General features: G+C 38.2%; 1 long non-coding RNA gene across 1 annotated transcript; it reads left to right on the forward strand.

The window, feature by feature from the left end:
- Positions 1–235: 235 nt before the first annotated feature.
- Positions 236–4,231, forward strand: LOC104508821. Its single transcript, XR_727882.1, has 2 exons — positions 236–362; positions 2,028–4,231. It is a non-coding gene; the product is annotated as an uncharacterized LOC104508821 (long non-coding RNA).
- Positions 4,232–22,768: the final 18,537 nt, after the last annotated feature.

Raw genomic sequence — 22,768 nt, forward strand, 5'->3', positions numbered from 1 at the left:
GAATAAGGTAATATTTTTCATAACTGTTATGTCCTCAGGGCTTTAACAATCTGGGAATATAAGCAGCACTATGTTACTGATAAGATACTAGTAGTAAAAGTGGGAATAACCATGCTGAATATTAAAGAGGGAAATGCCCTATTTTCAGGATGATTGGTATAAAACTTGATATTGTGAATTTTCCTGTTAATTTCTGTTTGTGTAGGATGGCTTTTGCTTTTTGTTTCTTCCTCTAGATCCAAATGCTTTGGCTGGACAGACTGGACCTGACCACGCTCTTATAGGCGGAATAGTGGCTGTAGTTGTCTTTGTAACGCTATGTTCTATAATTCTCCTTGGTCGATACCTGGCAAGACATAAAGGTAAGACAGATTTAGTGGAAGTTCAGCCACTTCTGGAAGCAAGGCATGATTTCACCTGGGAGTACTGTTCCCTTTCACCTTCCCTCATCTTCTAAATGATTCGGACAAGAAAGCTCGGTTCATAGTCCAGTTGTGACTGAAGTCTCTGAATTTTATCCAGTTTTCCAGTGGACTGGCTAGGGCAAAGGACATCTAGTTACATGCCCAAGGTCATATCATATGTCGGACATCTAGTTACATGCCCAAGGTCATATCATATGTCAGTGGTTTAGAAAGACTGAGAGATAAAATTGCTCCCTGGTTTTAACCCTTAGCTCTAGACACTTGATTACGTGATCTCATAGTTATCACTAGTATAGCAACTCAGCAGAATATATATACTTTGGGTGAAAGAGATTTTTCATTTTAATAAATTGTGCTAATTCTTTAAGTAGGTATTTAAAAGATAGTATTAGAAGCTGGTGGTGAGTTTTCAGCTCAGTGACTCTTTTACAAATGATCCCACAGGAATAAGGGTTTAATTCCTGGGCCAAGCTTTATTTGTTCAGAAATTTCTCCTTTACAGTTCTACTTTCATCGTTTTCAGTGCCCCACGCCATTAGAGATAACAGGGATGGGGTGACACTGACTTCTGACTAAGCTTCTTTATGATCCTATTTTGACCTAGTTAATTCCAAAACCATTTCTTGAGATTTAACCTCTGAATGGCTTGTAGACCAGTAGTTAAAACTTGGTTGATTGCCTATCCCTTCTAAAAAAAAAAAAAAAAAAGTGAGGAGAGGGTAGATGTTGGTATTAACTCATTAAATCTTCTTTTAGATAGGATTATCATGTGGTTAGCAGACATAAGCTTATAAAACCAGCTTTTTTAGTTGATTAGAGTGTGTGAGGGAAAACCAACATTTTTTTAATGAGCCACTGAAAGTGTCTCTTTTGTTTTATTTTCCTGAATTAACACATCTTATGCCAACATAAGTAATTCTTTTCATAATGGGAAAGATGACTGTTGTACACAATTTTTTTATTCACATCCTGAACATATAAATATCTGTGATAGTATAATGTGAGTGGTTTCATAGTGAGTTAATAACACTACTTCAGTTTTGTAATTCTTGGAAATTACTATGGTACAATTCTGTAAAATTATAGGATAGATACGATCATGTAAAAATAGAAATACAAAAATAATCAGTGGACATATTTTAAAAAAAATAAGCATTTATGAATACCTGTCTTCACTTTTTTTTTTTGTTTAATGGATAGCTGTTTCATGAAATAACCAAAATTTTATCACTTACTCTATATTTGCAAAACATACTGGATATTACTGCACTTAAAGTGCATTTTTATTAAAATATTTCCTTAATTTATTGTGAATATACTTGAATTAGTTAAAGTGCATTTGTATTGAAATATTTCCTTAATTTATTGTTAATATACTTGAATTTGTGTATGGCATGATCAGTATTAATACTATAAATTTTTCTCAGACAAATTAGAAAGTTGAGCATACCTAAATGATATATACTCAAGTTTTGTAAAAACTATTTGTCCATTTATGAAGTTATTGGAGCATTGTTAGAAATGTGCTTTCTATAATGCAGTGTAAAGCTAAAAAAACCTAATCTTTTTTGGTTTTCTTTTCTGTTGTACTGATTCCTATAGGAACATATTTAACAAATGAAGCGAAAGGAGCTGAAGATGCACCTGATGCCGACACAGCCATTATCAATGCAGAAGGCAGCCAAGTCAATGCAGAGGAGAAAAAAGAGTATTTCATTTAGATGCAGAGCTAGATTCTTGGAGTTTTACTTATCAGGCTGACTGCTGGAGAAAACTGGCTATCATTTCTCAGAATTCATTTCTGCCATCTTCTGCTATCTTTATTAACTCACATACCTGCTATAAGTAGCCAGTATATGCCAACAATCAGCTGTTGACATCATCATTCTATAATTACAGTATCATGCGTAAAGCAGGACATTTCTTATTGCCTAAAATTCATATCCACTGCTCTCTTAACATACAGTGCTTGAATATACAGCCTTAACAATGTTAATCATCATCTTAATCCAAGTTTTCTACATTTTTAAATGTTATGCAGCTTTATTCTTTTTCAGTTTTATCATGTCCCTACTAGTATGTCATAGAACAATAGACCTAACAAATACTACTAGGTAAAGACCTAATTTACTTACATAAAATGTTAAGTCTAAGATTAGAGGTTTACAAAGAATGTTTTATACATGTCTATCTATAATTCAAAAAGCAACTTGTTTTTGAAACATAAGCCCTAGGAAACACAAACTGAAATCTTTTCGGTATAGTTACTTGTATGCTTGGATTTGGTGGGAAAAAAACTATCAGTCCACTGATTTTTTTTTGTTGTTGTTTTGCTTTGTTTTGCTTTGTTTTAAACGGTACCTTGACAACAGTGCCATGTTTCGGTGGTAAAAACATGCTGAATAGCTATACAGATTCTGCAGAGTTAGATAATAGTGCTTCATTTGAAACAGATTTGTCCTTCCCTTTCACAGCTTTTTGAGATTGCAAAGATTAGAAAATTTTCTGAGTAATTTCTGGGTTTTATAATTTATTTGCTTCACATGAACTCACCTGCCTAATCAGATTTGAAGTATTCATGGGGCACAACTGCAAGGCGGTTTAGTATCTGTATATAGTGCATATAATAAATTCAATTAAACATTATTTGATACATATTTCACTTTTTTGGCAGTAACTAAGTCAGTCATAAGTAAGCATTTTCTAATGTCAATTATATCCCTTTAGATATGACTCAAATCAATATTCTGAGTAGATAACATGTGTTAGTATTTTTTTGTCTGTATGTCCTAGCACTGTTCTGCAGCAAATTTTTCTAGTTCTTGTTACTTTTTCTTTGTTATACAATGGAAGCACAATGTTATATGGAAAGGTAGTTTTAAGCTAACAACCAGTGCACAGCCTCAGGTTTTAAATTACAACCACATTTGATTACTATCCTTAAAAAATACTATTGAGTTGCTAAAATTCTCAATTTTTAATTTGGCAGTTTCAGAGCTGCTTCTCTATGTTGGTTTGCCAAAAAATAAAAAAAAAAGAAAAAAAGAAAAAAAAAGAAAAATAGAGGTGTTAAAACAAAAGATATATGTTTTGTGTATACAGTAAATGGACTAATTCTTTATATTAAATTCCTGTCTATGCATTTTGTGAGGTACAAACTTATGTCACCGTGAATGATAGAGAATTCCTGCCATGCTTTTAGCTCCACAGTGAAAGTCTCTGTTTGGATTACTTCTGAAATTTTTTGTGTAATTGACAGCTGAAAAATCACATGCTCTTAAAGATGACAACAAAACACTGTAAGCCCATTGGCTTATTTCCTCTTCCAATGACATATAAAGGTTGCTGTTAACAGCCCTTGGAATGATTCTACACAGGAGAATGCAAGTTAGTCTAGCTGAAGCTTGTCGTGCTCCTAAGTTTTGCACCTTTGACAAAAGAGTATTTCTCTCTGGTTGCTGTACTTGTGAAGCCTAAAAGCATGATGGTCTGCTGTAAAGGACTTTCTTCTGGGATTCTGTTTTTGTGTGGGAAAGGGAGAGTTTGGAATATGACATCAAGTAGTATGGTGAAATGGAAGATAAAGGTGCTGTGTCAGATTATTTATCAGAAGAGTATAAACCTTTTAAGGACAATATTAGACTATTTTAATTGTTTTTGTTGAAACACTTATCTTGTTGATTTCTGAGAAAAAAGGGTGACGTCAATCAAAGCAGCACTTTTTTTCAAAATATACAGACATAAATAATATGATGTGGTTGAGTGTTAACATAATAAATCATATACAGTATGACATTTTAAAGAAATAAGTCTGCATTGATGTGATTGCATGCTTGTTTTTACAGTTCACTCCATACCCATCTGTGGAAAAATGCAATAATATGTTAATATAATATGGTAGTTTGAGAGAACCAGGTAGGTGCTACTAGACACATTGAAAACTAGTATAGTTTACAAGATATTCATGTCTTTCAAAATATACACATGTAAAAGGCTGGCAAAGGAAGTCATTCCGTTTAATACCAAAAATATGGGTTCTTGTCACAACATTAACTACAGCACAGTATCACATACAATAAGGTTTTATTTCAGGATCTGGGGCCCAGCTCAACTAAACGTTTAAGCCCATGCTCAGCTTCAGGTGTCAGAGAGAAGTTCCATTTGACTTTAAGGCACTATTCATATGCTTACAAATAAGTGCTTCCCTGGATGAGGGCCTTACTTGCTCAAGTGGAATTCCCCACCAGCATGGTGTTTACTCCTTTTTTTCATTCTTCCTAACTCCAGCTTGCTTGAATAGTAGGGTTATTTCTTGAACCATTACCCAACCAAGGTCAGGTAGAACCTTCAAAAGCAGGATTGCCCTTGGGGTAACCATCTCAAACTATTTTCTCCAGTGGCACAAAAACAGCATTTAAACTTTGCAAAAAAATATTTAATTGTACTGTTAAAATGGGTTATTTCATTGGTTTTCAATTAAACCTTCTCACGTGTGCTCATTTTTAACACAGTTGATCTTCCATGATCTTGCGCCTGGTGATGTCCCTTGCATCTGTGCAAAGCAGGTGTGAGAAAACCCACACCAAGCATCCTACCTGGGTAGCACTTTGCAGGCCTGTCGGGTCTTCACGGGTTTAAATCTCTACACTAGGTGTAAAGAGGCATCCCTCTTTTTTGTAAGCAGAACCATGGCTCAACGCTAACGACATTCGGGTTGGCTAAAAGCCAGTCATCTGTTCCCTTTGTCCAAGATCCCATTCTGAAATACAGATTTGATTATAGTGTGAGGTATCCAAGGAATGCGTAAAATGAAGGCTCTGAATGGGAACTGCCCTCACGAAAATGTGTGTGACAGCCTCTCCCACACCCACTTGCAGAGTAGTTTTCTCAAGACCAGGTAGCTAGTTTCTGCCAGTGTACTGTTTACAGTGTCGATTGCTGATTATTTTTAAAATTTTTGATGTAGATTTTTCTTTTTTTTTTTTAACGCTTCAAGAAAATTCTCATGATTTGAACAAGAAAGCGGTGCATTGGAAGACAAGGGGTGCATCCTCCCACTCTTTTAGTGTCATTTAACAAACCAAGAAACAGTTTAAAGAACCTGATGTTTAACTTGAGGCTCAGAATTTAAGCTAGAATGCTTTAAAAAGTTTCTGCATTACTTAAGGATGGTTCATCTCGCACTGAGACTCCCTCTGTAAAGGAACACATGAAGAAAACCAACTTTTCTAAATAAGACATGAAAGTTAACATCTTGTGTATTTTCATTACAGTATACTCTCTCTCTATATAACTATTTCAATGAAAAGAAAGGACAGAATCATCTGTAATTATGTATTCATGATTGTAACAGCACTGAAGTTACCATGTACGCACATGTACAGTAGCTATTTCAACAGTTACAGTGTAGTTACATGTAATTCCCTGTAACATAGCAGTTATAGTGTAATTTAGTGCCACTTATTGTAAAGTGTTACCAAAAGGAAAATGGAGTTCTTACCTTTACAATTCCATTCAAATTAAAGGTGTTTGTTAAATTAGCACCATAGATCTGGTACAGCGTTTCTTAATTAAGGAGGTGATCTAAAACTTTATGTTCACACTGCAGCTTCCCCTACCACTTATCCAGATTCCTCAAAGTGTCTAATCTCTACACTCCTAGGAACTGGTAATCTGTGATGAACATACCAAAAATCCAGCTACTTCAACTTTAATTGAATAAGCTGTCTAATAGAGAAAAACAAACAACAAAAATAACGAGTAATGCTTTTTATTAAGTGGCACAAAGTACACACTAAAAACTATGCAAAAATATAGGTAAATACAGTGTACTTACATGTAAGTATCTTGTACTTGCTGTGTATGGATATTGGAAAACCGTGTAATTATAATATGCATTTTGATTATTCCGAGCAGGGGGATGACCCCAAACAGTCACAAAGGAATACTGGAAGGTACATATACAAGCAGTGGATATCCTAATGCAATATGTGTAATTCCTCTACTTACAGTGAAAATTAATTTATAAAACTGCTTCTACCACTCCTCATTCTCACTAGCTTTGCTTTCCATTTCTTTGAGGCCCATTAAATATCACTGAAACACCTTTAGGCAAAGTAAGACACTGACTCCGCTAATGGCTTTGCTGCCAGCACTCTGTATGTCTGGCAACACTGTTCTGTAATCTATTTCTGGCTCAACAGCACAAGTTTCCTCTTTTTTTCTGTCCTCAAGGGAGCCTAGTATGTTAAGATGCTGAAATATGCTGCCATATGCCCCGGTATTTTTAGCATGAACAACAGAGAGAGAGAGAGCTGCATTCTTCTGACCCCTATTTTGCTGAATCACCTCACCTGGAATTTCCACTACTTGCTCAGTAACACCAGGTAATCTTAAATTGTAAGTACAAAATGCTTCCATCAAAGTACAGAGGATGCCTTTAATGATAAAGCTAACGTTTTGTGAACATGAAGTTTTGTATTACTGATTTTTTTTAATTCTTGACACTTTTCCTTCATAACCTTCCAGAAGGAATGCACCAAAAGACAGATAACATAGAATAATGAAAGCAGAACAGAGTATTGTGAGCCTTCTTGTGGTTGCCATTGCTATAACCCTCCTTTGTGTCCTGCGTACCAGGCAAATAGATGTATTTAGCAACTGCCATTAGCATCATTCCACACTATACTATTCCTAGAATATGACATCTACCTCTTAGTCTAAATACTAGCTATGAGATATTTGTATACATTTTAAAATACTACTGAATCTTTGGTGTAGTCTTGAAATGAAATCACTGTATTATTTTTTTTTCTGTTAAAAATAGAAAAAAATATATTGCCTGCGTTCATAATTGTTGCCCTGTTCTTTACTAATTTTGGGTAGCTTGAGCTTTTAACAGGGCATAAGGACACAGCCTCAGCTGGTATAAATCAGCTTCACTCTGTTGCCTTAAATGTGGGCCAATTTACACTGGCTGGGGATTTAACCCAAACAGCTTAAAAGCAAACTGCTATAACACATCAGTATTTAGTCAGCACTAGATAATGATGTGCAATCCAGCTGCAACGCGGTTCTTTCCAGTAAGGCATGCAGGTTTGTAGAGAAACTTCTAAAAGCACATGCAAGCTTTTGAACTAAATATGCAATACCAATACTGTTGAGATATTCTGTCATGTCTCTTACTTATTTAAACATAATATTGCCAGGGCATGTTTACATTAAAAACGCTCAATGAATGGGGGACAGGGAAGGACTATTGCAAACAAGAAGAGAAAATTGAATAGATAGAGCAGCCTTTGATGTCAACAAAGCAGAGTAGAAACTCTTACCAGGGGTGGGACTTCCTACATGTTGTTTCAGAGTGAACCTAGTACCTCTAAAGCAAATGGGAGTTGTCTACTTGGCATTAACAGAAGCTAGCACAGTTCCTTCTTGCGATCAATTAATCTAACCCAGCACTCTGCACTTGTTTTAACTCAGGAGGAAATAAGGGTACAAACATGGTTTAACAGCACACTTCCGATTCACCCCATATTCTCGGGATGCTCCAAGCTTTGTGCGCTTCCAGCAGCCCTTAAGGGAATTCTTCCAGCATCTAGAGATCATGTCACCAAGCCATGTTCATTTTCTTCAGCAATGTTTAATGTACTCACAACCAGTCGGAAGGCGGTGTTGAGCCAATATGGTGACTCTACAGTACTAGGGGCTTCCAGAGCATCTCAGTAGATGGAAAAAAGAAAAAAAGAAAAAAAAAATTCTTCATGGCTTTAGTGTTTACTATAGATCTGCCCTCCATGTTCTGTGTCTTAAGTCATTTATTCTCTGCTGGGCTAAAAGCAACAGTCCAATTGGAAAGGAGGTAGGGGGAAAAAAAAAAAAAAGGTCTCTCCTCGAAAAGGAGCAGTGTGTGTTACTGTAAAAGACAAGTTCAAGGATTTTTATTTCTTCATGTTTTTTCCTTTTAGATTTCAGGTGCAAAGCCAAGCCTGTTGGGGTCAGCACTTTAGTACTTTCCTTGTGTTCAGTGTCAAGCCAGCAGTGTTTCATGTGTGAGCTCTGATCTCACATTTCAGCACAAGCTACAGCCAGCCCTGCCCTGCCCTTATGTGTAGTGCTGAAAATCACTGAAGCTATTTTCTTCTAAACATCCTCATTTTCTTAGTCTTGTTCTACAATGAAAACATTGAAGGGTTTTCATAATAGGTTCTAAAGGAGAGGTTTTAATGTAATAACTTGTAAAGAAAATAACAATGTTTATGTTGATTATGAAGAGGAGCTAAATCTTTAATTGCTGGACTGAATTCTTTATCACTTCTTTCTCTCCTTTCTATGCATATGGATTAATGTTAGTAAATATGCAGTTGCACATGTTGTCCTTCTTCAATGAAAGCAGATTTCCTTATACCCCTGTATAGCTTCCATAGAAATATGCAAGTATGACCTACAATCATCTGTTTCTGCCTAAACAATGAGCCAAGAGAGTGAACTCATGGATTGCTGGATTCATATATGTCCTGGATTCATATATGTTGCTGGATTTGTGTATTGGGTACAATACGCCTATTTATTCCAGAAGAACAAGGCTCAACTTAATGCACACATTTCAGTTGCTGTTTAGCTCATCATCCAAGAGAATTATAAAGCATCCCTTGTGCATCCTTCACTTTTAGCCTAGATATTTTATAACTACAAAAAAACCTTCAGTTTATCGTGAAGTTTCCTAGAATAAATTATAAGGTATAATTTTTGAAAGGACTGTAACAACGTCATCTATTCATAGTCAGTGTAAGTGTATTCTCTTAGGAGCTCCAGTGTACTCTGCTCCTACACTGACAATATATGGCTTTGGGAAGGATATGTTTGAAAGGTTGAGAAATACAACCACTAACTTGCAAACAAAATCCATGGGAATTAAACATATTGCACTGTTGATGAGACACATTTACTTAATTTAATTTCCTCATTAATAACTTTAAGCAGACAAAATGCATATTGTAATGTTAGGTACATGACACTTGCATGTTGCTATGCCTATATACTTACAAAGTATTCAATGTGTACTTAGTGGCGCTTAAAAAATGTCATGTACAATTCTTCTAAACATTCTTACAGGGTTCCCATTTGCACTTCATCTTTCAGAGAAGTCTTGTCAGAAAATTGTCTGATGAATATTATTGAAAAAATAAAATTTCAATTTTAGTTATCTGTTGGACATTTCTGAATTGTCTATTCATTTAATATATTTCCTGGTGTTTGCCAGTTTGGCAGTGGAGTTGATTTAGACCAGTGGCTGTACACACAGACTGTTCACTGAGCAGATGTTGTTGTTTCTAGTAGAATGTATATAATCATATACTTCTCTAAATATTAATTCTGAGATTTTAAACAGTCATTCAAGCAAATATTCTGTGAGACATTAGTATTTTACAGATAATTTCAAATTTTATTATACTATTTGTTTTTTTATGTACTATTTACTGTGTATTACTTTCTAGTTTCTTCTGACTGACAAAGTAACAATTTTCAGATGCTCTCCCCACTGTAGGAGAAATTCATCCTTATGAAGAGGTCAAGTGCTGAAAAAGCATTTAAGCCTGTGGGACTTAAATGGTGGCTTAGTTCTCTTAAAGGGGCTAGAGAATTCATGCAAGGTTTTCTACACCACTTGCCATGCTTGAGTTGACGTTATAAAGGGCAAGAAGGCCACTGCTCTCAAAGGAGGAGAGACAAATGTCACAGGGAACAGAAAATTCTGAGAGGGTCTGTGTTTATGAAAAAGAAACAAGTCCCTGATGCAGAGAGAGACACCAGAGTTTGGTACCTCCGTGCAGAGGATATCCCAGTGCTGTTGCACATCTCTGGTGGCAGAGCTTTCCTGTGACTGAAACTAAGCATACATTTGACAAATGTATGGCCTTGTTGCCTTCAGCAGATTTGGGTTTGTCTTTATTACGTCTTTTCACTGAACAAAAATATGTTCCCTTGAGCAATTTTTAATGTACAATAGCATACTTTTTACATACAGCAATGATGCAGAATTCCACATGATCCTCAAGGTCATATGCCCATGATTTAGGGCAAAGCATGCTGAAAATCTACAGTGTATCCAAGGAAAATAACACAGTCCAGCAAATGACACAATCCACCACCGGATATATAGTTTTCTACATTCAGGATGTAATTGTTTTATTACTGTCCTCTTTTCCTTCATCAGCCAAACATTTCCCTGAAGGCACTTCGCTCTGTGCCTTTCCTGGGCCAAGAGTAGATTCTTACGGTGATCACCCTAACCTGGTATGTTCCTCACATGATTCTTTTTTTAAAAAAAGAGCCCTAAATATGTAAATATTAAAATACAAATATTTTAGATTTTATTATAAATATTTAATAAGGAATCTCTTTCATCAGCACCCAACAAAATACCAATCTTCCCCACCTTCTGAGATAATAAAAGGCAACAGTCCCTTTCTATTTGGGTTTTTGGTTTGGTTTGTGTTTGGTTGGGTTGGGTTGGGTTGGGTTTTGGTTTTATGTTGGAGGCGGGGGACAGTGTTGGGTTTTTTTTCAATAGGAATACTGTAAGGGAAAACAAACATAATTTCTTTTAAACTGTAAAAGATGCTTTAAATTTAACTGAATACTGAGAATATTTTAACTGAATATAGTTATTAATGCACCAGACTCACAACATTATACACTGATGTGAAAGAGAATGTACTTAGCCCTTTTAATAGTCATCAGGCACCAATATGAAGATATAAACACTTTTCTGAAAGTAGTTATAGAGCAACACTTGGCCAAGCTCTGTTGGTAAGTGTAAGGTAAAGGTAAGTGCAATTAGTGAAATTCAGAGATAATCAAGTAGGGATAATGAAGATGATTCCTTGCTTGACAGAAGAGTCATACTGCATTGGCTTCTGGTTCTGCTTCAAGCACTTGGCAACATCCTGAGCCACGGGAGGGCACTTTTGATTAGCTCTAGGCTACTTACTTGCCATAGCTCTTGCTCCTGCTGAGCTCGTAGCAATAGCTTCTCTGCTGCTCAAGGCTAAGAGGCTAGGGCCTTATTGATTCTGCAAGCTGCATGCAGGAAGAAAAGAAGACAGAGGGTGTTTTAAAGCAAGCCAGAAAGATTTTTTAGAAAAAAGATTTTTTAGAGTCCTCTTCTTTATTCTTTGGCAATTTACAGGAAATTAGCACTGAAGTCAGCTGGTAAGGATAGTAACCATCCCTGCTTGGTGTACTGTGGGGGAGCTCATACCCCAGGCTGTGCCAGCTGGCTGGATGAAAGTGGGAGGGAGCAGGGAGAGGGGAGCTAAGCTCCCCATGCCAGGAACATGGGAAACAGGTTTGTCCCCCTCTAGGTGTAGGACCAAGGGGGAGCCTGTTACTTTTCAGTCTGTATTCACTTCTAGAGCTTCAGCTACAAGGGGTGTGAAAAGAAAATGGTCCAAGAAGCAGAATCACAGAGCTACTGAACAGTGAGAAACATTCTCCAAAACACTGATGCCAACACCTGGCAAACAGGCAGCACTTCCCATTTCAAAGGCTTTGAGTTGGTTTAACTTACAGAGAGGTGAAAATTTATAAGATAGGAAGAAAAAGAAACAAGGAAATCAGAATTTGGACATTGACAGATGAAGTTGGATAGAAAGTATAAGTAATTTAAATGTAAAAAAATCCCAACTTTTGCAAGGGCTTTTAGTTCTGTATCAGAGCATTAGCCAGCTCTGTCTCAGCATAAAGAAAATATTTCATGTAATTCTGTAATTTTTCCAGTGCATTTTCAGTATTTCTGGAGCATCTAATGCTAACCTTAGAGACAAAAGTGCATATAACATAATGTGATCCAGTTAAAACACATACTGCACTCACTAACATAGTATGAGATTACCCTCCAGAACGGCAGTAAGCAACATGACTAAGAGCTGTCATATTTATTTTCTCATCCACTCCCCATGGAGGAGAGTGTGTGCAATGAAGCATTGTGGTTGTTTATTTATCTATCTATTTTCATATTTCCCTTATGTTTATGTAAGAAGTTTGGATTACAAAAGCACTTTGTACTTGGAGAAGAAACCAATACAGTTTGTGATGGTCCCTTCTTCCTGTGAGAATCAGTGCTACAGTTTTAGAAAATTCTCCCTGTAAAACCTTCTGTGTGATAGAGGAATAAAGTTATTGATGATGGCCTACATTTATGAGCTCTAGGGAGCCTTTCAGCTATACTCAGAGCTGGCCTTTAAACTAAGATCCAAGACCCTGGGCTAAATTCCAAAACCCAGAAGGAGCCAATGTAGGTTGCAGGGGGAGCAGGCTGAGCCTGCTTGTTACTAAGAAGATGCGTGCAAGTTTCACATGCCTTTGAGGGTGTGCCAGGACATTGTTCATGGCAGCTGCATGGCACCACTGTAGGTCCCCTGACATGTGACATAGATGAACTGCTGCCAACACCTTCAAATTCCTTTATTGCCTAAAGGTGCTTAAAAGCAATGGTCATGGCTGTCGCTGGGTATGCAGTACTGATGTTGGGATGGTAGCAATGCCACTGTGTCAGTTTGGGGCATGGTTCTGGCATTCTCCAGAGGCAGACTGATGCCTAAACATGATTTACCTGGATGCAATTGAGATTGGTACCCTCCTCATGCAGCTAGCACATGAATGCAATGCATCTGACCAACCAGTCTCCTGTCTGCATGGGGAAGCTGAAGATGATGTAAGACAGGATTAATCCTGTGGGACTGGACAAAATGGATGTATGTTTCCCACAAGTACTCCTTAGGTGCCTCAAGCCAAGAAAACACAATCTCAGTACCTTCCTGTTTTACAGCAACCCTTGTGCAGCACACGAAAAGCTCTTTCAGAGCTAGCTCGTTCTACAGACTAGAAGGGGCGAGGGTCACTAGGTCATTACAGAGACTCTCATTTACACATCATAAGCTTCTCCTCTGACAGGTGGTTTAGGGACTAGTAAGAATTCTGTTCACATTTAATATCACAGGTTGCTGAAATGTGAATGCAGGGTCTTACTCTGGTTCTGTATGAAATTAGCAGTTGGCTATAATTTAGGATTTTAATTTTTTAGATTGTATGAGCTCATAAACACACAAACACAGTTGCACAGAAACATACACAGACATAAGAACAACAATTATTTTGTATATTTTTCTATGTCACCTTCTTATCCCAGTAGGTGTCTTCTACTTGCTGTACTACTCCAGGCTCATGATTTTATGTCTACCATAGTCTGTCAGGACACAGCTTTCTCTTTTTCATGGTTTTTCACTATCTGTATTGCTGCCACCAATGCTACACTCCAGGTTCACCCATTGATCGCAACTTTGGTTGAACGTTTTTCAGCAGGCGGCTTATTCAGTGTTTCTAAAGGAGGCCCTAATATAGAAAAAGGTGATGGTAGGGAAATGTTTTGGATTTTTTCACTCAGTACAGCTAGGCTGTATTCACTGAAGTGGGAGAGAGATTGAGTATTGATGCCAGAAGATGGTATTGTTGCACTCAGGATGGGAAGGAAGCTGTTGGTTGTGCCATGGCTCTTTGGCTCTGCTGCAGCTTGGCAGAGTGTCTGTGTCAGCAGCAGCACCAGCACCAGGTCAGGGCATTATTAGACCATCAAATCACATATTTTTCTCTGCCAACATCATTATTTCTTTCAGAGTGGGAGGGAAATAGTGTGGCTTGTTTCTATACCCCTGGAGCCTTGAACCTAAGTTTTTATTCAGGAAATAAATCATGATCATCCTGATTTACTGTAGGGCAAAACCAGACAATATAGTATTTCCCTTTAACGCACAAAGCTAAATACCTGCTCCTGTAAGGACCTGGGAACAGGGGGGAAAGAATTATATAGGCTTGGTGAGGTCTAGAAAAACAAGAAATACATCAAAAGTCAGAAAAAGAAAAGTGTTGGCAGAAGAAAATGCTGCAATACTTCCCCAGCACCCTGCGCCTCCTCAGGTTCACAATTAAAGAAGGGGGACATAGCTAAAGATTCAGATAAGACTACAAAGGCTGTTAAGGGCTCAGGGAGAGAATGAAACAGAAATTTCAAAGCAAAGGCAAAGAGAGGAAAAGGCCTCTGAAAGAAGATGATGGCAGACTGACAGAGTGTCACTCGGCGCTGCTGATATGTCTTACAGTCCCCAGAGCTGGGACTGAGGAGGCATCGCATCAGGTTCTCGACAGAAAGGGCTTCCACTGTCACTCACAGGCAGCCTTCGAACTGATCAAAGGGTACTGCTAAAAACACACACTGAAGTCAAGAGTCCAAGAGAGAGCAGGTCGCCTACAGGCAACACCTTCAGCATAAAATATGTAACAGACAATAAAGCCCATGCTTTAAAATAAAGGCAATTGCTTGAGGTTCCAGTAGCCACAAGAGACGCCCTCCCTGTAACTAATGGGAAATTATGACACTGTCTAAAGCATTCCCTATTCTTTTGGGGTACAAGTGTACTAGCAGCTTCAATTGGAACGAGCTTATTTGATATAAATATTTATATCTGCATAACTCCCCTCCCTAACCATACTGGAGACATAAGGAACTCGGCAGCAATTGCTTCAGGCCAACGCTCTGCTTCAGCTATCACAAGAAAATGGCAAGTGCAGTCGTAGCCTTTGTCACCAGCTGCCACCCACTTACTCAGGCGCTTGCCAAAAAGAAAGGCAGGCGGTTACTCTCTGACAATGCCAGAGGAATTCTCACTTCTTAATAGCTAAAAGGATCTCTAAACCCCCTCTGCTAAATTCATACTGAAAGGGCTAAATCTTGGTACACTATTAATATGCTCAAGAGACAAAGCTTGGAAATCTCTCACCTTCTTATATACTTCAGGCAGGAACTTCCTTCACAGAAATAACCTCTTTTATAACAAGACAATGAAATTTGTTACAATTAAACAAAATAAAGGAGTGAAGACCATTGCCAGAGTTTCATGAGCCACAGAGTTCTTTGTACAAGTCATGAAATTCTCTTGCAAATGGAAATTAAGTATTCTGTAGAAACTGGAATCATTATGTACGAAGATAAAGCAGAGCCCTTGCTGCCCCATATCCCTAATGAGTGAACTACTTCATGGTTTGATTTAGTGTTTCTAATAAAGAACCAACAATGATTTGGCCGACATCACATATATATGAAACAAGGTGAAACAGAGAACCACAGAAATAAGACTGAATTAAACCAAAGCTAGCTCAGTTTAAAATCAGTCTGACTCCCTGGACTTGTGTGAAATTACTCCTTATTCATCTGGATGTAAGTAAACATAGAACGGTGTTTGTGAAGGGCTGGATGTAGTGTAGTCCTGGGGCAAGGAATGAAGAAAAGTTTAGTTCAAGTTTTTTAATTTTTGTTTTGGTTTGGTTTTTATTTCCACCTTTGAATAGTCTCTTACATCAAAGTTCTCTTTAGGCAGTATCAAAGATGTCAAAAAAAAAATGCATAAAGTGTTGCAGTCCTGCTGATTCTGCACCACACCTCATCTAGCCTTGGAAAAAAATCAGTAACATGTTAATGCACTGACCTCTTCCAAGAAGCAGACACCCATGTTGCTTGTTTCCCAGCTAATGCATAGAAACTGGGAGTGGGAGAATATTGGGAAGGATGAGTGTCAGGCACAGTCATATACTGGTAGTGAATTGTCCATGTTTCGAGTTAGAGAATGTGCAATTACAGTTGGACGGGGGGGAAAGCCCACAACCTGAAAATAACGTAGGGACTGGGTATTTACTTTGTTTGTTTTCTCTGGCCTATATACTTACTGGAAGTCATGGGAAAGCAGGCTCTTTTTTTTTGTTGTTTGTTTGTTTGTTTTGTTGGTTGGTTGGTTTTTTGTGATAGTCTACAGGAGGATTTGGCAAATATGACAGAGGAAAACCATGAGCAGATATTCCCAAGGAGTTGTTATGTGAGAGAATTGAAGGACTGCAGGGTGAGGTATGGGAATTAAATGTCCTCACAAAATTCACTGGGAAAGCTGCTTTCATTAGCTGTGTTAAGCTCCAAGAAATGCAAATGACTGATCTGTAAAGAACGCAGAACCCGGTGCAGTGTGACTAACCCACATCCCCTTGCTCCTTGCTGGCCGAACAGCCACTCTAATGTTCAGTTTGCTGTGAAAAAACAACTCCTTTGCTTGTACCGAGCTGGCACCAAGAACCAGCTAAATCTTTTATGATGGGACTGATCTAACAGCTTCATCTGGCTGGTGCAGGATTACAGCAGCATTTCCTTCGTGGAGAACTAGGCTTTAAACTGAAATAAAAAGTTTCTCTGTAAGGCTCCTGTGTGAAAGGTCCCTTTGCAAATCATCTCCCACTAGGAGACTTTCCCTTTCCCATGGACTGATAAAAAATAGTAATAAAAGCATAAAAAAAAATCTCGAGGTCATCCCTTAGCTTCTTGATATTCTCTATTCTTTCCTAAATTTATATGTATGAGGTAACATTCTTTAGGAAAGATTTGATACTGAAGAAACTCAAAAGTATGGTAAGAAAGAAGGGTTTAAATGGCATGCAAAGTTTAGCTTTGTTTGTTTGTTTTTGAACCCAAATACATTCTGGAAGGACCTGGATTTCTCATCACTTCCTCCTGTAATGAATTAGAAAGTCTATTCACACAGACAAAACGCATATTGCAAACCAGTATCTCAGATGGGACTTGAGCTGTGATGAATGAGGCCAAGGCTTGCCTCACTTACTAATGTGCTGGTGCCTCTTGTTAACAAAAAGCCCCCTAGCAGTGTAGCTAAAGAATAGAGATCTATATGTGAGTTGATCTCAAAATGTATTTGAGATATGTATATGTACTTATATCTCTAAATATATTTATTCAAATCCCTAGGAATCTTTGAAAAATTCTTTCGCCTCTATGTGTGGAAATACGCTTTGCTGTCAACATGTTTTCTTGGTGAGGAGGAGTTACTAGGGGGTGTTTTCTTTCTCAAAGCCCTTTATAAGACAGGAGCAAAACAAAGATACCTAGCTTTTACTGTTGGGTTGTTGTTGTTGTTGTTATTATTATTATTATTATTCAGCAAGTCTGGTATCCATTCCATGTTTCCCATCTATAAAATCAAGATAATACTCAAAGGCACTGTTTTAAAGTATTTTGAGATTGTCATGTTAAAAATTAGCCTTTGCCTCTTACTAATATGTTAGTTTAACACCTATTATAAATCCCATTAGATTTGTACTTGGGTTGGTATCAGGAAAGCAAATGCATAAATGTCTGTGACAACCACTGAGGTAGAAAATGAATTCAGCAGTATCTACTGAATTTGCTAATAATCTCAGTTCAAGTATCTGACAGAGCTGGAACTGCAGTACCTGGTCTGGAAGTAGGCAGGTGATCACTGAATCCTGACACTGGAAAAAGTGTGTCCTCCACAGAGCAACTCGTGTCCTGCTGTAATATGTACTGCGTCTTCAGCAATGTAAAGCAAAACAACTTTGGAAACAGATGGGCTAAGTGACAGTCAGATGTGTCAATATCTTGACTCAAGAGAATAGGAGGTCATAATTAAGGTTTTGTTTTGGCGCAGAAGTTTTAATAGCATAGATATTGTTCCTGGTATTTGTTGCAAATAGAAATCAATAACTTAGAGGGAACTGACAGCAGTGACAGGTATTGAAGTGGCAAAAACTACTGGAGACTTTCCTCTAATTTTTGCTGCTGTTATGAAAGGTTTGGATACTCTGGGTATAGCGTAATGCAAACCTCTGTCCACTCAAGAAAGATAATTTAATGTGTGAGTTAATTAATAATAATATAAACTATTTTAAGATATTGCCTGATACTAATGTACAACCTGGTTGCACACAGTATGAATTTTTCTACAGACCAGTTTTTCTAGTTTTTCACTTTAGTTGGTCCTTGCTTTATTTAGAAATAGTAAAATTATTTTTTCCTACTCTCTCGTATCTCTGATACAGACTAAACAGTAAGTATTACTAGAAGATACAGGGGTATAACAATATGTCTTTATTTGAGCTACTGCCAAGTTAGAAACCTTGCATCAACACTTCTATCAGTCTCTCAGACTTTAAAACTAGTGCTTCAGCTTGTATGGTTAGTTCAAAAGATTGCAAATGCAAAGTTTACAGAAGTGTATGACAGTGATATATTTGCCAGTAGCAAATTAGTCCAAGTGAGTTGTAAAGCTTGCACTGACATATATAATCCTTAGCAGGTTTCAAACTGTCTCCTCCAGGCTATGATTAATTTCATTAGATATTCTTAAAGTTAAGAAAAAAGGGAAGAGTAATAAGGTAGTCTGTCAATCAGAAGTTCTAGAACAAAATAAAATCTCAGATTAAGTAATCTTTCCATACTGTGGACTTGATCATCATCACACTGAGATGAGAATGGTTCTGCTTCACTCATAACCCGTACATTTAAGTCGATAAAGATTTAATAATAGCACCAAGAACTGAAATTACAGTCTGATGTATTTATCTCAAAAGATCACCCCCAAAATGGAGATTATGTACCAATGTGTTTCAAATTTAGCCGTTCAAAGTACCTTTGCAAGGGCCTGTAGTGACAGGACATGGGCCAATGGCTTCAAAGCCAATAGATTTAGATTAGATATCAGAAAGAAGTTCTTCACGTAGAGGGTGGGGGGGCACTGGAACAGGTTGCCCAGAGAAGTGGTGGATGCCCCATCCCTGGAAGTGTTCAAGGCCAGGCTGGGCGTGGCTTTGAGCAACCTGGTCTAGAGGAAGGTGTCCCTGCCCATGGCAGGGGGGTTGGAACTAGATGGTCTTTAAGGTCCCTTCCAACCCAAACCATTCTATGATCCTATGATTCTCAAATAAAATGGAATATCATATAAATGGGGAAATTGTGCCCATGTCAAAATGCCATTACATAGTTAATATGCAAAACTATGCATATTGTGCAATAAAGACTATTTATGACATAAGTGAAAGATTAAAACAGTAATTTACAGCTATAATTCTGCATTGTTATGGTCAAGTTATGAAGCAAATTGATACATTCATCACAAAGACAGATCTATGTGGGAAGGCAACTTCCAGCCTAAGTACCTAATAATGGAAATTATCATTAAGATGGCCCCATTGACTAATGACAAAATGAATTTTGTTAATCCTTGGTGATTAACAATCGTTTTTTCCCCTGATCATTCCATCAGATTTGAATTCTCAAAAGAAGCTTGACCTGCTAATAGCAATGATATCTTTTAAAGGGAGGGAAGTCACAGTTTGGCCACCATTTCTCTTCTCTGGTAATGCCCAGTCCGTGATTCCCTCCACACAGGTTTTCCCAATCACTTGCCCATGTGGCTGATTAGCTTCTGCAGTTGGGATGCTTGGCTTTGCCTTTACCATGGTGTTGTCTGGCACCTGGCTGTCATTGACCTCAGCTGTTGCCCTTTACACTGACCCTTTAGTAGGTAGGAGAGAGCAGAGGTGGGAGGGGAGAGAAAGGGGAGGAGAAGAGGTAGTTTATTTCTTACAGCCCACTTCTTTTCAAATGCTGTCCATTACAGCTTTCTACAACATAAAGAGCTTGATCTCTCTCCTGTGTCTTTTTTTTGCTTTTACATCATTACTGGATCTTTGAGACTTTCTTTTTTTTAATTTAGTTTCATTTTTTACTCTCTACCTTCTTTACTAATGGACTTTTACCCCACTTCTAGCTTTCTGTGATAGCACATCTGAAGACAGAAAACAGCAGCTGAGCAGCATGGTAGTAAGTATAAATAACCTGTGTTCAGCACAGCATCCAAATTTTCTCAGAGATTACTGCTTTTATTTTCACAAGAGGTCTGTGATAAAGGGTGGGTAGTGGTTTCATGTCACAGAGAGGAATCTGAACACAAAGAGGTGGACTGGTGAAGGGGTTTAAGGAGTGAAGTTATGTGTTTTGAAATCTAACCTTTAGTGCCTACCTGTCAGAGCAGAGTCCAGAGCTCTCTGTTAAATCTACATGGATAGGTCTGGGTGCCTAGGACATAGATCCTCAGCTCTCTGAAAACAGAGGCATTTAAAGTCAATGTGTAATGTTAGGCAGCAGGAGATACTTTAAAAAGGGATAGGTCTGAACTTCCACCCTTCTCTGGAGCTTTGCCAAGTTAGCTGAGCCTATAATAAGTCAGCTATTCATTTGGGCACAGTACTGGAACCTTTTACATGACCCTCTTCCAGAAATCAGGTCAAACGGCAGATTTACCTGGAAGGGTAATGACGTTGCATGGTCCCCAGTGTCAGTGTTTTCAGTTCTGGCATGCGTGCTCTCCTGTAAAGTGAGATAGCTGCAGAGACCTCCATGTTTGCTTCAGGGCTTGTTTGTCACCACTGCCAACTCTTGGAAGAATAGGATTACACCTTTACTGGGTCAATGATGATGAGAAGAACTATAGAGGTTAACAGCTAGGGACCTAACTCATTCTTCTGCAAAGTCCAATCACCTGAAAAAGGAGGAGGATAACGCACCACTCCTCCTCCTCCTTCTCTGCAGGACTGCTTTGGGTTCAGCTCTGTCGTAGCTGCACAGGTGCTGGAAGATGTGGTCTTGAATTGCCTCAGTTGCCCAGATCTGAAGCAAAACAAAGATTTTCTCCACAGCAGGTGACTTCTTCACCCATTTAGACTTCTGAAGGATGTGATGGCACTGTTGCTTCAGTTTACTATCTTGTTTGTGAGACAAAATGAGATCTGTCACTGGTTCTCCACATCAGCAAAACATGCGAAGAACAAGGCCATCAATTCTCTTGGCCATCTCAGTGGTGAATAACATCAGGGTGACCAGAGTACTTCTCACATGGGAAAAACACAGCAGCCTGTGAGAAGGGTGGTTTATGTGCTCAACTCAGGCAGCTGCAATTTTCTCCTTGGCAGTGCTCGCTTAGGAGTTACTGCTAGTGCCAGCATCAACTTTAGGGAGTGTCTCAGGAAAGGGACTATACTTTATACAACCATTTGCATCCCCCTTTAAAACCTTTCTCATCACAGTAGATCCTTTTCAGTCATCCATGGATGTTGTCATGTGGTTAACAACACAAACTGGCATGCTTAGCCATTCTAATTTCTGTGTAGGATTATAGTGCAGTGGAAAAAGAAGAGCTAATACAAAGGTTTGAGCTGGCGAAGGCAGTTGGGCTTTTTGCCACTTTTTCACTATAGCTCCTCCGATGCCTCTCACTTCTGCTTTGCAATAACCCCTGGTACTCCCACCACGCAAATCTTGATCAGAGTCTGTCAGTTATGGTTTCAATGCGCCAGATGCGATGTTATGTTATGCCAAATGTGGCCTGAACAAAGTGGTAGCGTGACTCACTATCAGACTCTCTTCTCCTGTGAGCCAAACAAGACTTAATAATAATAATAAAAAAAAATTAAAAAAAGAAAATTAAAGGCAAGGGGGGTGGTGATTTTAAACATGACTGGTTTTGTATGTTGGTTGGGTCTGTTGGCTTATCTCCCTACACATGTTAAAAAGCAGCATGTTTACTAGCCTTTGTTTTTACACAAGTGAACAGTGAAGGGCCTCAAATAATATGGGTGGAAAACAGCTTGAAAAGAGGATTTTTTTTTTTTAAAGTGCATGGATTTTTGGGGTTGTCTGGAGCAATTTCGCAGAAACAAGAGCAGATTAAAGGAGGTAATGACATGTTTGTAATTTCATTCCTAAGGCTCACAGTGTCCTTGCCTCTGTCTCGTTTTTCAGCCTGGAGATAAATCAAGGGCTTCAATTTCCAAATCTTTCATACAAGCTTCACAAATAAAAATGCTGACAAAAAGTATCTGCTTTTAAATGGCTACTTGCAAGCACTGACAACTAGCAGTCTATACATCTTTCACCTTACAGGAAAGAGAAACAGTATAGAGTTGCCAGAAAAAATGAAGAGGAGAAAGGCAGTGCTCCTAAAGTTAAAATAATCTGAAAGTATGACAACGATAAACCATTTACAGTCATGTTTTGAATGCTAGATGAAAATAGATTTCAGGTGGTGTATTAACAAAGCCTCACAGCTGCCTGGCATGGGAAAAAGGAAAAAAAAAAAAAGGATGGGAAGTTAGAATATGAAGTAGAGAGACCATGTGGATAAGCAAAATTCCTTCCTGCCCCCAGCTGCCCTCGCAGCTGCTGTGGATGCTCCACATGTGCTCTGCTATGCCCACCGAGAGCTTGTGCGTGACTGGGGAGGAGTGGGAAAAAGGCACTGTGAAAACCAGCACAGATTATGCTGGTTAATATTGAATAATTTGCTGTATCTGTTAGCTGCAGGCTCTAGCTTTAGCAGGATATGAATTCCAATTAAAAGTCAGAGCTGGAGCAGTCGATAGCAATAGGTAAA

Source organism: Eurypyga helias, unplaced genomic scaffold (genome assembly GCF_000690775.1).
Source record: "Eurypyga helias isolate BGI_N326 unplaced genomic scaffold, ASM69077v1 scaffold12014, whole genome shotgun sequence".
Classification (NCBI taxonomy): Eukaryota; Metazoa; Chordata; class Aves; order Eurypygiformes; family Eurypygidae; genus Eurypyga; species Eurypyga helias.